This window comes from Galleria mellonella, unplaced genomic scaffold, assembly GCF_026898425.1.
Source record: "Galleria mellonella isolate WM207_F2 unplaced genomic scaffold, CSIRO_AGI_GalMel_v1 utg74, whole genome shotgun sequence".
Lineage (NCBI taxonomy): Eukaryota > Metazoa > Arthropoda > Insecta > Lepidoptera > Pyralidae > Galleria > Galleria mellonella.
Genome location: NW_026442147.1, coordinates 1,736,366 through 1,749,711, shown reverse-complemented (window position 1 = coordinate 1,749,711; position 13,346 = coordinate 1,736,366). Strand labels below are relative to the sequence as shown.

Below are 13,346 nucleotides of genomic sequence, written 5' to 3'. Positions count from 1 at the left end.
GAAAATAAGATAAGATCTACTACGTAATGTTTTACAAGCGTTTTTTCCATTCGAATGCCTATTCCATAGTTTTTTTTTTGGAAAGAAATAGCGGTAAAATATGACCATCTATTGTGTGATTTGTATTTCATATTCATTATAAAGGGAGCGAAGCCATAAAGCTCTGTGGCTCTCCACTGCCCATCGTAACCCTTGCATCTTTCAACAGCGTAGATATAAATTATTGTCAATGTTGGGAATATGCTTATTTCTAACAGAAACCTATGGAAATAAATCGTATTACAATTTCGTAGAAACGGTTTTTTGAATCGACCGAAGAAGGATGTTCAATTTAAATCGGTCGTATGTATTTTATTTTTTTTATTTTGTGACCTTACGTCAGTTGTAAACCGATTTGGATTTTTTACCTAAAAGAATATACTTCTAGATTAGTTCTATCGAAATTTTATCGAATTTGGTTTTGCAGTTTAGTTTTTAAATCAAAATAACTTTTGCTATAATTGAAGCAATTAATTTATGGAATATAATTTATTTATCTTTACAAAAATACGTATGCGTATACTTGTACCACTGGCTAGTTTATTAACTGTGATGTAACAAGCCATAAAGTAAAAGCTAGAATATTGATAATTTTGATATCTATAGAAATGTTTTATGAAGTGGAAACCAAAATTTCCACCGGAATCCAAATATCAGATTCCGCGCGTGCAGTAAATTACCACTGATTACAGACCCACTTGTATAACTGAGGCACTAAATGTATTTTTCTTATTTAGTGATATACATTATTACTTGATGATCGATTTATTCATAAAGCAATTTTTTTGGGTAGATATTAAAAATCCACTACCTGTAGAGTTAACAGGTGCGAGGTGAAACAAATTTCAAAGTTTAATAGCTGCATTTACATGAAACTGATATTAAAGATTTAATCTGAATTTTCTCTGACCAACAGCTGTTTACTAATGACTACAATAGAATAACATTATTATTTTTTAAAATGAAAGACTAAGAAACACAAATATATTCATTATACCTAATTATTCATATTTATCTTAAATATAAAAATCCCGTGTCACGGTATTCCTTAATGCCAATTTCGAAAGCGTTCAACAGATTCTAATGAAATTTTGTAAATATCTGTTGTTTGCATTATTGCTCATAATCCGTTACAGATACGATTACGTGGCGGTAGTGGGTAAAACAGCGGTTTCCGGATAAGCTATTAATCATATTTTTAATTCATTATCATTATGATTATTTTAAACAATATAATAAATATTTCCTTAAATAATCATAATTGATAAAAAGATACAGTCGTTAATTTTTATTATCATAAAAAATTCTTCACATCTCTCACACTATATTATTAATAGGTTTTTCGCTTATTTTTTATACATATAGGTCCGTACAAAATATTTTTAAATTTAAATAGCATTTATTTCTAAAATAGTCACTTATATGTACTACTTACAGTGTGATCCCAGGAAAGATTGACTGGGAGGGAATGCTTTTAGCATTAAGTCCGCCATGTACACATATTTGTACTAATGAATAAATAAATAAATAAAAAGAACAGAAATAAAAACTGGATACGAAACCTTTCACCATACCGTATGTGTAGCCTGGTATGGTAATAGCAGGATCATAAGGGGACCATGAGAATTAATGGTATATAGGTCGGTATGATATGATATGTATCTACATAAATATGTATACGTAATATGTAAGGCCTTAACGAATTGATGGATTTTTATAAATCACCGACATGCTATAAGCCAAATGACAATAATAATATAAATATTATGGTACCCATAAACTGTCGGGCATACGAATACGTATTTTATAGTCGGGTTTTTTAACTAGATCATGAATGATTTGCAATTTAAAATTGCGTGAAATACCATTAGTTAAATTATAAAGTTGATTAAAGACTTTGATACTGATGATAACTATTTAAGGTTTAAAGTAACCGAGAGAAAATAAGCTTCAATATCTACTCTAAATAGCATGACTGTGCTACTAAAGTATAATAAATTTCTTATAGGGCATTCCCTTTTTTAGATATCTACATCAAAACCTTCATTGGATTAACATTTTTATGGGCTCTAGAGGTTGTCGTTATTTCGACATGGTGGTATTTTTGTAAGTCAAATATTATATAAAATATATATTTGTTTTCATTTAAAATGATTTAGATTTGAAAGAAAAATAAAAACCAACATAGTTTTTGATTACGATTTTTTTTTTTATTGAATGCAAATATCTTGTATTAAATTCTTATGATATAATATGATATTTATGTGATTTTTATATAAAATTTGGTTTATTAATATTCAGTTTTCTGCTAGATTTCCAAGAGACTGGGAAAAGTTTTTTCTATTTCTATATAATTTTAAAATTTTATTGCCAGTGGGTTAATAAAGAAATAAATTTAACATAAAATAAAGCTAGCTTTTCAAATTTGAACATTTTATTTTAAACAAAAAGAAAAACCAGTAGCAGTGTGATGGGCCCCATTTCACAACAGATTTAAAGTCTAATTAGTATTCCCCCAAGCGGGAATTATAAAGCGCAAACGTGTTGCAATGGATCCGAAACGTAATTTAAGACATGATAAGGATCTATGGGGAAATCTGTACATAATTCTTATGGAATTCTCTTTGTTTTTCTAATAAGCTCACCTAACCCTAGTCATCTGGGAGGAAAGGGATTGTTAGCAATGGAGTTTGACAGTCCCATTGCTAGCAATATACCCTATTAGGTCGACCTCCACGTGGTTTCCCTGGAAACCATCGTGAACAATTCTTGTTGAATTCATCACGATGGGCTAACTAACCTGCTTCATCTTCACCTATCATCCTTCACTGGTACCCCGCCGGTGTACACCAATAGCGCGGGTGGGGTTACCATTACATTATCATCCACTAAAAAAAACCCTAGTTATCTATAGGACTTTACTGACACAACTTTATTAGTATCCCTGTGGAATAAAGTAGTAGTTAACCGGCTTTCATTTAATAATATTTAGGTATAACTGTCCGTACTTATACAAATTGTGGGTTAAAATACATAACATTACATATAGTATGTTTGGTCGTGTCGTGGTAGGCCGTTTGGTCCCGGCATAGAATAGGCCACCCCTTCCATTCTCGTAGGTGTCGTAACCACCGACTAATGGAAGGAGAGGGATGGATAGCAGCGTCCCTTTTAGACCATCTTTAAAGCCTGATTGTGGTTGCCAATCCGCCTGCCAGGCATGGCAACTACTGGCAAAAGCCCTCATAGGGGGAGCTTATGTTCAGCAGTTCATTTACAGGCTGATATGATGATGATGATGATAGTATGTTTAAATAACAAAATTGTTTAAATTTGTGTAATTCATTTCGGATTTGGAATAAAATAAATAAGAGTTATTTTGTAGCTCTCGTACATAATATTCGCTATGGTTTTGTAGAAACAAAATTATTGTACTGTATAAATTAGAATTCCATCCTACGGTGACTGTTAATCTTAAAGCATTCTGTAAAATAGTATAATCAATTTCAATAATTTCAATTTTAATAATCATAGTAAGACAAGAGATTATTACAGATAGTCTAAATTACATTTCGAGAAATTGCTAGGAATGTCTACCTCAAATAGTGTTTGATGGGATTTCTGTGAAGTATAAGGACTTTGTTAAAGCTATTGGAATATACCTTAACAGAACACCTAAATATTAGAGTTTAGTATGAGGGTTTTTGCAATCCTGGGCTCAGTCAGATGATTACATAATTTTTTACCTAAGGCCTCTAGAGTTGCGCTTGCTCATTCCCTTGTCCTTCCACTCCTTGACTATGCTGATACCTGCTACATTGATCTCACCGAAGACCAACTTAAGAAACATGAGCGTCTCCAAAACCTGTGTATTAGATTTATATGTATTTGGACTTCATAAATATGACTAGATCTCTAACTTTCCCACTCAGTCCAAGTGGCTCCCAATACGACGATGCCATAGTTGGCATATTATAATCACTTCTTTGTTCTGTTCTATTCAATCCTCTCACACCTTACTATCTCAAAGAGCGATTTATATTTCTCGGTGAAGTGCAGAGTCATGCTTCACGTACCTTAAATAGTCTTTGTCTGAACCCCTTCACATACCCCCGTGTACTATACCAAATCCTTTTCCGTTCAGACTGTGCACCTATGCCATGTGTGCCAAATCACATTTTCTTTCTCTGTAGTTACTCTTTTACATTCTTTTACTGGATTCGTCATATTTTTTTGTGCTATATGTGTGCTATATATATATATATATATATATATATATATATATATATATATATATATATATATATATTTGATAGTTCTGTGCAAAAAAATATTAAAAATATTGTAATAATATTTTTTACCTACCCTATCTCTTTACCTTTAAGCAAAGTTTTTCTGAAAGAGATTGCCCTAGCGCTAAGACCGCTTTTTGTACATTTATGTATGTATATATTTTAATCTATATTTTGTTATGTTACTGTATTGAATTGTTCAGTTGTCATTGTGTATTTTTATGTTTCTGGTGCAATAAAGAGTTAAATAAATAAATAAGTACTACAGAACTACATAAAATATCAGAATACCCTGTTTTATCAGAAACTATACAACAATGGAATAATTTAAATAATATAATAAAATAGTTATAATCTAGTATTGAATCCAGGACCTTATTCACACAAAGCAGTATGTCACCATTGTGCCACAAAGGTCGTTGTACTATAATTGGTCACAAAATGAATCAATGTCTGAAAAAAGAAAACCTATGTATTTTTTGGGTGTTATATATTACTACTGTGCGTGACGTCATATGTCAAGAGTTGGATACAGTGAAAAATAAGGCATATTACTTACCTAAACGTGCATAATAGCACCAAGTCCAGTTCTATAGTATCTATATAAATAAATATATTAAATATTCAATGTTAGCTGTGCCCGGGACTTCCTCTGCGTGACAAGGATATAAATATTTATTGACCAGGGTAAAAGTAGCATAGGTCCTTCTTCGTGGAAATTGTTGACTTAAGCAATAATATTTTTTTAAAAAGCACATTCTAAGTTTACTTATATCTAAAAAAACTATTTACATATTTTAAAAATTTATTTTCCTTACAAGTGAACACTGGACCTTTTAATAGTTAAAATGTGCAGATATAACTAAAACATATTATATAGTTGAAATCAGAAGTTATTATGAGACAGTGGAAATTTGATATGTTCTTACGGATGTGAAGGCATACAGCAGTTTCCCACGGGACGTGATGTCGGATCTGTGCGGTATTTGGCGAAGCTTAGCCATCAATAAAATCAATTTACTCTCACGTTGCTCTTGACCAATGTTATTGTGAGAAAATAAGGAAAACATCTCCTGATAGCACTTAGAAATAGTGACAGTTTTGGAAAATATAAATAGAACAGTTACGAAATACGTCTTATTCTCATAGTAGATTTATTTCAACTGTGTTTTATATAATATGTTATATAACAGTTATTTGTAATTTATATAATAAAATATTATTAAATGTAAATTAATTTCCATTGGAATTGTTGACTTACTTTTTTATTTTAATTTATACTAAACGAAGTCAATTTGTTTGTATGGTAATTGGAAATTATTAACTCCTTCTCAAGAAATAACTATTAGTATATGCGCTTTATTTATTACTTACACGACAATCCACAACTTGTTGGTTAGAATAACAGGCGGCTGGCTACAAGCCAGACATAGGCATGATCATCTTCAGAAGCTGCCGTAAATTAGTGCTAATAAGTGGGAACAAATGTTTTTCCATCCTAGAATATACGATTTCATGTCATAATTAATTAGAAATCATATTTACTAAAGCAAAATAAGCAAATACTCATTACAGATTCAACGTAATTCATAGTACTCATAAGTGCATAAATTACTTTAAAATTAATTATTTATCTAAAAGTTTTTTGTTATAATATTACCTATTCAATTTAATGTGACGACAATTGTAATCATATGAAAGATCAGGTACATAAAATTTACACAATATTAAAATAACATCCTTCGTTGTAAAATTTTACAACTAACGAAATTCGACGTGTGTGTTCCGGCATAGAATGGGCCAACCCTTCCTTTACCGTGGGTGTCGTAAGAGGCGACTAAGGAGAGCGAGGGATGGGCATCAACGTCCCTCTCAAAACATCTCTAAAAGCTTAATTGCGATTGCCAACCCGCCTGCCAAGCGTGGCAACTACTACTAAAACTCCCTTTATGGGGAAGGCTTATGTCCAGCAGTGGAAAGTTAACGGTTGGAATAATAAACAAGGCCGTTTTTCGAACATTTCAGATTAATTAGGTTTAACGTATGTCATATTTATTATTATAGTGTCGTCTAATATCGAATTCATAATACCCGTGGTATTTCCTGGTTAGGGTAGTAAACCATTCATTCTGATGTATATGAGAGAAATTTTCGGGTCAAAAACTTATTACTTCAAGTTTCCGATTTATTACACCAGTAATAGGTACGTACATTATTACATAGAAGTAGACTTATCCAAATCTTTGTGTGAGTGTATGTTAAAAAATATTGAAAAGAAAAAGGTCCGTAATATTGATTAAATAAAATATCTAATTCACATTTATGAAATTACGATTTTAATACCAAAATTTCTATATTTTAATACCAATATTGTCTGCCCTAGGTTGGTTGCATAATAATCCGTGCGGCCATTTTTTGTGGTCACTGATCTACATACCATCAATTTTTTCCACCCCAACGAATAGGGTTAATTAACGGTCCCTTACCTAATTTTTTTTACTTTGAAGCTTAAAGCTCATCTCATAAATAATTGTTGACAAGATTACGTTGCTGGAACGCAGAATATTAGATGGCGGTCCTTATTAGGGGCAGCTTTATTTGTAAACAACGTAGATTTACGTAAATATGAATTAATTTGTTTATAATTTATTTTTTTAGGGTTCTTTAGAGTTTTATAGTAAATTTTATATGTTTATCATATGGCTCTAGGTTTTAAATGAAATGAGATAGAGACTCGTAATTTACACATAACGTCGGTAATACTCCGGCCCAAAGATGCAAACAGCCAAAATTTAAAAGAGTTTGTTTAAGGCGGGTGCTCATACAAGAAATGAGGTTAAAAAAATACTGTTATTTACAAAAAAATGTTTTATTTTGAGAACTCTCAAAACGTATTATGAAACAAAATATGGCGATGCGTTATGACTTTATTGAAGCATTTCATAATTTGTTGTGTTATTTTGACAGTAAACAAGTATCTAATTGTAGCAATTCAATAAAATAATTTTTAATAATGAAGTTAATATAAATCTCTAATTACAGGTATTAATAATTATATAAAATATACATTTCTAAGGTCTTCAATTTCTTGTTAAAATTCAATATTAACTTAGTTGTAGATTCTAATTTATATGATAATCGAAAGGCCCACCGCGAGATTTAATCTCTACCGATTGATTGGTTTAAAATGTTCCAGTGAAACGCCAAAATATCATTTACTCGAAAGGAGGGTGGGCGGGCCTACTTATTTCTTCTGCAGATTTTATCTGGACGAATCAGTAAATTTCAATTTACTTTTTATGATTAGGGGTTTAAATGATGAAATGAAAGTATCTAAATTTCTCCTTTTCAATTTTGTAACAACATTATGGCATTATTTTATCACAAATTTTTACTGTTCCTAATATTATCAAATGAAAAGTTAGTGAATATGTTCGCGTATTTATTACAGATAAATGAATTTAAATGGAATTTGGAATACATATGAGACCTGAATTAACACATAGATAAAACTGTCTATCCTTATTTAGCGAATTTTTCATCGTTGCTGATGCAAATATGTAGTATACAATTTCACTGCGGCAATCGTTTTACCACACATTTTGGTCACATAGCTCGAAGAACCGACAACCAATGGGGAAAAAGGTTCTTGAGTGGCGACCGCGTACGGGCAAACGTAGTGAAGGACAACCCCCCACTAGATGGAGTGACGACCTGAAATGCATTGCAGTCAATGGATGCAGGTGGCTCAGGACAATTCTTTATGGCAGTCTATGGGGAAGGCTTATGTCCAGCAGTGGATAGGTAATGGCTGAAATGATGAATCATTTAACCATTTATTAATAAACTAGTTATAAGCCACAGTATCGCTCGCATGAATCAGCATATAAAATAGCTAATTTATTAGAATATAATCATATGTCTGTAATATATACATATCTGTATATATTTTAAAAAGAAATCTGTCAACACCCCATTAATAGGATTACTTAACAAAACATATTATATGAGTGAAATAAATTATGAACTAAATGGATTTTCTTGACTTATAATCATATATTTTACCTTTGTAATTTAACCCAGCTTCCCCAACAATGTGTATTCAAATATAAACTAAGTCAAGATATATATTATCTTATAACAAGAGGCAAACCGCAACAATCCCTAGATTTATGTGGCTCTCAACATTTTATACAAATTCACAATGATGGCCATTTGTTACCACGTAAACTGTCAGATTGCATGTACCATATAACTGGTAGAACAACAATTGCTGGAATAACCTTGGTTTCTTCCTTTTTAATAAAAGTATTAATGCCAACAGTTTTTACAACCCTCTAGCTATTCAGTGAAATAAAAAACACCATTTACTCACCAATAAACGACAATCTACAAAAAATATTCAGTGCCTGTCTGCATTTGGGGGTTTTAATTATATTAGAAAATTTGAAATTCAATATCGTGACCTTAAGCTCAGTGTAGATTGAACTCCCTTAAGTATTCTACAATACAAATATGTCAGATTTTTTATATAATAATTTTTAAATAAGTGTTTTGCTTTAATATTTGTTTCTTCACTATCATCATGTAGAAAGTACAGGACAGATTCTATTTGAATATTCAAAGTATCTACGGACATAGTCTACTTATAAATACAAGTCTCAATCACACATTCCTATTATTGTAGTAAAGTAGTTCTTGCTCGCGACTTCGTCCTCGTGACGAAGATATATTCTTTACCTATGCCCTTCTCCGTTTCGAATAGTACGTGCATACCAAATAACATGACGATTGGTTCAGCCGTTAAATTTAATAAATTAATTGCTGATATACCAATATTGCAGCTCTGTTGTAGAAAATTCTTTACACTATAGCTGTAGAATTAAATGTGGAGACACTATTTATCTAGACAGCGCACGTAGTTAATTTTATATAGATCTAAAAATAACCTAAATTGTCGATGCGTCCTGAATTAAAATTAAAAGAAACAATTATCGTAAGTCACAACGTCAATTTGAGTTAGTTCATTATTGCCGTAGGTAAGTACTTCTGTAAGAATATTTCGATAAGTTAGTTTCATTGGGGATGGTTAGAAATGAGTATAATTTGATCAAATGCACTCTATTTTCAGTGTTATTTCTAAGTCTCCAATTATGCATAGGTATTAATTTTTTTTACTTTCTATTTTAACATTACGATTTATCATCACCGTCATCGTCTCGGCTTTTAACAGTCTATTACTGAACATAAGCCTCACTTTAGGGGGTTTTCTCAGTAGTTACCACGTTTGGCAGACGGATTAGAAACCGCAGTTAGGCTTTGGAGATGTTTTAAGAGGGACGCTGCTGCCCATCCTTCGCCCTCCCTTACAACACCCAGGCGAAAGGAAGGTGTGGCCTAATCTATGCCGAGACCACACAGGTGTATTACGATTTATAAAAAATATTAAATATTTAAACATTAACGATTATTAAATACTATCTAGAATTAACCCTTGAGAGTGGCTCATTACTGATACCTCTAAACTGCTGCAGACCTTCAGGTATTTTGATCTGGGGTCAATAACCAAGCACGACCCTATGTTTATCAATACGTCAACCATTATTTTTCAGACCCTTCGTACAATCTTGGCCTAAACATGTTCCAGTCAATTGCAATACCTAAAATGTTTATTTTAGTGAACAGTAACCATACAGAATACTTATCAGCTTCTCAATGTCGAAATTAGATCTGTTTATTGTAATTAGATTAGGTACAGTAAGAGCTCTACGAACTTTCTCTACAGTCTGCATCGGTAGCTTTGGGTCATTTTTAACTTTTGCAAAGATGAGAGAAACAAGCACACAGTTCATCTGATAGTAAACGGTAATTGTAACTTATGGACGCCTGCAATATTAGAGTTGTCACTTGCGCGTTGACAACGCTGAAGAAACCTTAATATTCTCTTTTTTAAGAACCCTATACTGTAATTTTTAGGGAAAACCTCGGCAAGAAGCTTATTACACAACCTAAGCGTTAATAGGAGAAAATTTCTTTTTAACCACACTGTATGTGACCATTTAGGTTCAAACGTGTGAGAATGAATTCCCTGTCGATGACGAGCGGTACGATGATAAAAAGTGGTTATAGGCATCATTTCAAACAATTTCTCAGAACACAATTTATTATACAAGCAATAGAACACACAAAGGGAGGCAAAGTCTCGCCTTAGACTTAAGGACTTGATATCGCCTATAAGCTTGGAATAGTCAACAATTCTCATACTCCATCTTTGAACTGAGTCAAGAGGACCAAGCATCAGCTTCATCCAGGTGCTCTGGCCCATAGATGAGAACAGTACTCCATGAGGAGCCGGACCTACGACTTTTACAACAATAATCTTTGTCTCGGAGTAAAGTACTGTTTCGCTCTATTGGTAACCTCGAGCTTTTTGGATGCCAGCTTGACCCTATCTTCTAGATGATCTCGGAACTCTACAGTGCTAGAGATGCCGACACCGAGGATCCCAATACATTTGGAGATAACAATGGATATTTTTCGAATTGCAGAACTACAGTAAATGATTTTTTTTTGCGGTGAACGCGCAAGTTTCAATCTTAGACGGGTTAAATTGGACAAACTTTAGTCGTTCTCAATTGGAGACTCTAAAAAGAGTACTCTCGATTTCAGACACAAGTGCTTGCGGTTAGTCTTCACAATGGAGCGGGTATTATTTTAAATTTTGTGTTTTACTGTTTTTTTTCTGTTTTTAAGTGTTTTTATGTATACGTTACATGATACTTTCACTAACTATGTACTGATTGTTTTTATATTTAACTGCATTTATATTAATAACCATCCTATGTTAATGAATAGGGACAAATTTTTTCACGTCTATCGATTTTTTTTTTGTGGAATATAATATAACTTGCCAAAATCATTTGTAATTTGGAATACCAGTCAATATAGTAAATATAGTTAGTATATATTATAAGAAATGAAGAGTTCTCTGAAAGTCAAACGCAAACAAAGTTGCGGGCAAAGAAGTTATTAAACAACTGCCGTTCAAAGACGTCGTATAACAAGAAAATTGCCGTAGTAAAGTCAAATTGAAAAATTCAACGCTCACACATACGTGTCTTCTTCTAGTATCTACACTAACTATTCAGTTGTTTATAGTACGAAATTAGTAGTAATTCTAGTAAAATGAGATTTTATATATAATTTCTCTATTACTTTTATTACTTCTATTTTTCTTGATTATTCGTCAAACTTGAAATATAAAATTTCATTTATTTTTTAATCCAAAGAATTAATTAATAATCATTACTATATAAAACATTGTATTAATAATTTTTTTTGGGCCAGTAGCCGCTGAATAACTGATATGGTCGGTGAGATTGCCTCCCCTTCCGTTGGTCGTGGGTTAGATCCCCGCATAATACAAACATTACCGCATAATACATTCACGAGTATCTTTGCCTGTATCAGTATACCATATAACCATATTAACCGTTAACCGTCTATTACTGAACCTAGGCTTTTCCCTATTGGAGGTTTTTGGCACAGAAGTAACCACGCTTGACAGGCGGTTGGCAACCGCAGTTAGGCTGTGATGATGTTTAAAGGGGAATGCTACTGCCCATTACACGACTATTAAGTTCCCTTAGTCGCCATTTACGACACCCTCGAAAAAAGAAGGTATTGTCTGTTCTATGCCGGAATCACATGGCAGGTATATAAATTCTACTTAATTCGAATTGGCTTTCCAAGGTAGGTCTTTTATCCTACATTATATAAAAAATGGTAAAAGAACATATGCAGTACAATATCTAGATTCAATACTAGAGCTAAAGCATCTTAACTATTTGAATAATTACTTACAAAAATAATCTGATTATAATTGATATTAAAAACAAATACAATAAATATATCACAAATTATAAGAATTTTAAGCTTACGTTGTATTTTTAATAATTAGCATTTATATTAGCACAGTAATGTGTTAAGAATTTATGTGATAACACTGAAAATTCCGTCGCGAGGGCGGGATATTGCCGTTTACTGGAAGCGACGATGCCCGTCCAGAGCGACTACCACCTGCACGTAACTCGAATATCACTCGAAAAAATCACTCGGTATACGACAACGTGAAATATTTCCGATTAAGTTCAAATCAAGAAGTACAAATAGTAGTGGTCGCGAGCTTTCTTCAAATTTATTCAACAACTAAGTGATGCTTGCCTGCGTCGCTTTTGTTAAGTGTTGACAGAGTGGTTCATTATCTTTTGTAAGCTCGTTCTCTTGCGTTAATAGAACGTTATGAGATCTGTATTAGCGACCGATTTTAATTAACATTGTGAGGTAAACATCAAAATATTTTTTTTTTCTATTTATACGATATCTAGCCCACTTAATATTAAATATACACAGGTTTAATGTGCCTCACATGATGTCATCAAACTTTGTGTCCATATATTTATGTGATAATTTATTAAATATACTGCTTTTAAATATAAAATAATCCTTATCTCTAAATCTATTATCAGTAGTAAATACTTACTTAAATAAATTCTAACGCAACAGCAACAAACACAAACGCCCAATCACATCACACAATCACGGTACTGTAACCGAGTACAATGTAGCCGGCGCGCGAACACAAACAGAGAGGGAAAATCACGAGTCCGCGCGTGGAAAAGTACGGAAAAGTTGTGCGTGGATGTTGCGTGTCATGTTGTGAAGGTGCGAAGGCGGCACGCGGCGCGGCGACTGGCGCGCTACTGCGCGGCCCGGGCTCGTGGCCGGCGCACCGCCGCGCCGCCCCGGCCACGCACAGCCATCCAGCCCAACGCCAGGGATGCCAATCTCGAATTCCTACCTATTTGGTTTATTTTTGATGACACTGAAAAATAGACCAAACATATATTTATCAAATTCAACATCCTTACTAATATTATGAATGTGAAAATGAGTTTATTTATTATATTTTATTGTTAAAACTTAACTGATCATTGTGAATTTAGTATATATGTT

General features: G+C 32.7%; 1 protein-coding gene across 1 annotated transcript in view; it reads right to left on the bottom strand.

Moving 5' to 3' along the window:
* Nucleotides 1–13,109, bottom strand: part of LOC113516007 (monocarboxylate transporter 4-like) — a 77,548-nt gene extending 64,439 nt beyond the window's left edge. The window contains exon 1 of the mRNA XM_026900337.3: nt 12,874–13,109. The gene's annotated coding sequence lies outside the window, so the exon portion shown is untranslated. The remainder of the gene's footprint in view (nt 1–12,873) is intronic.
* Between the last annotated feature and the right edge of the window lie 237 nt (nt 13,110–13,346).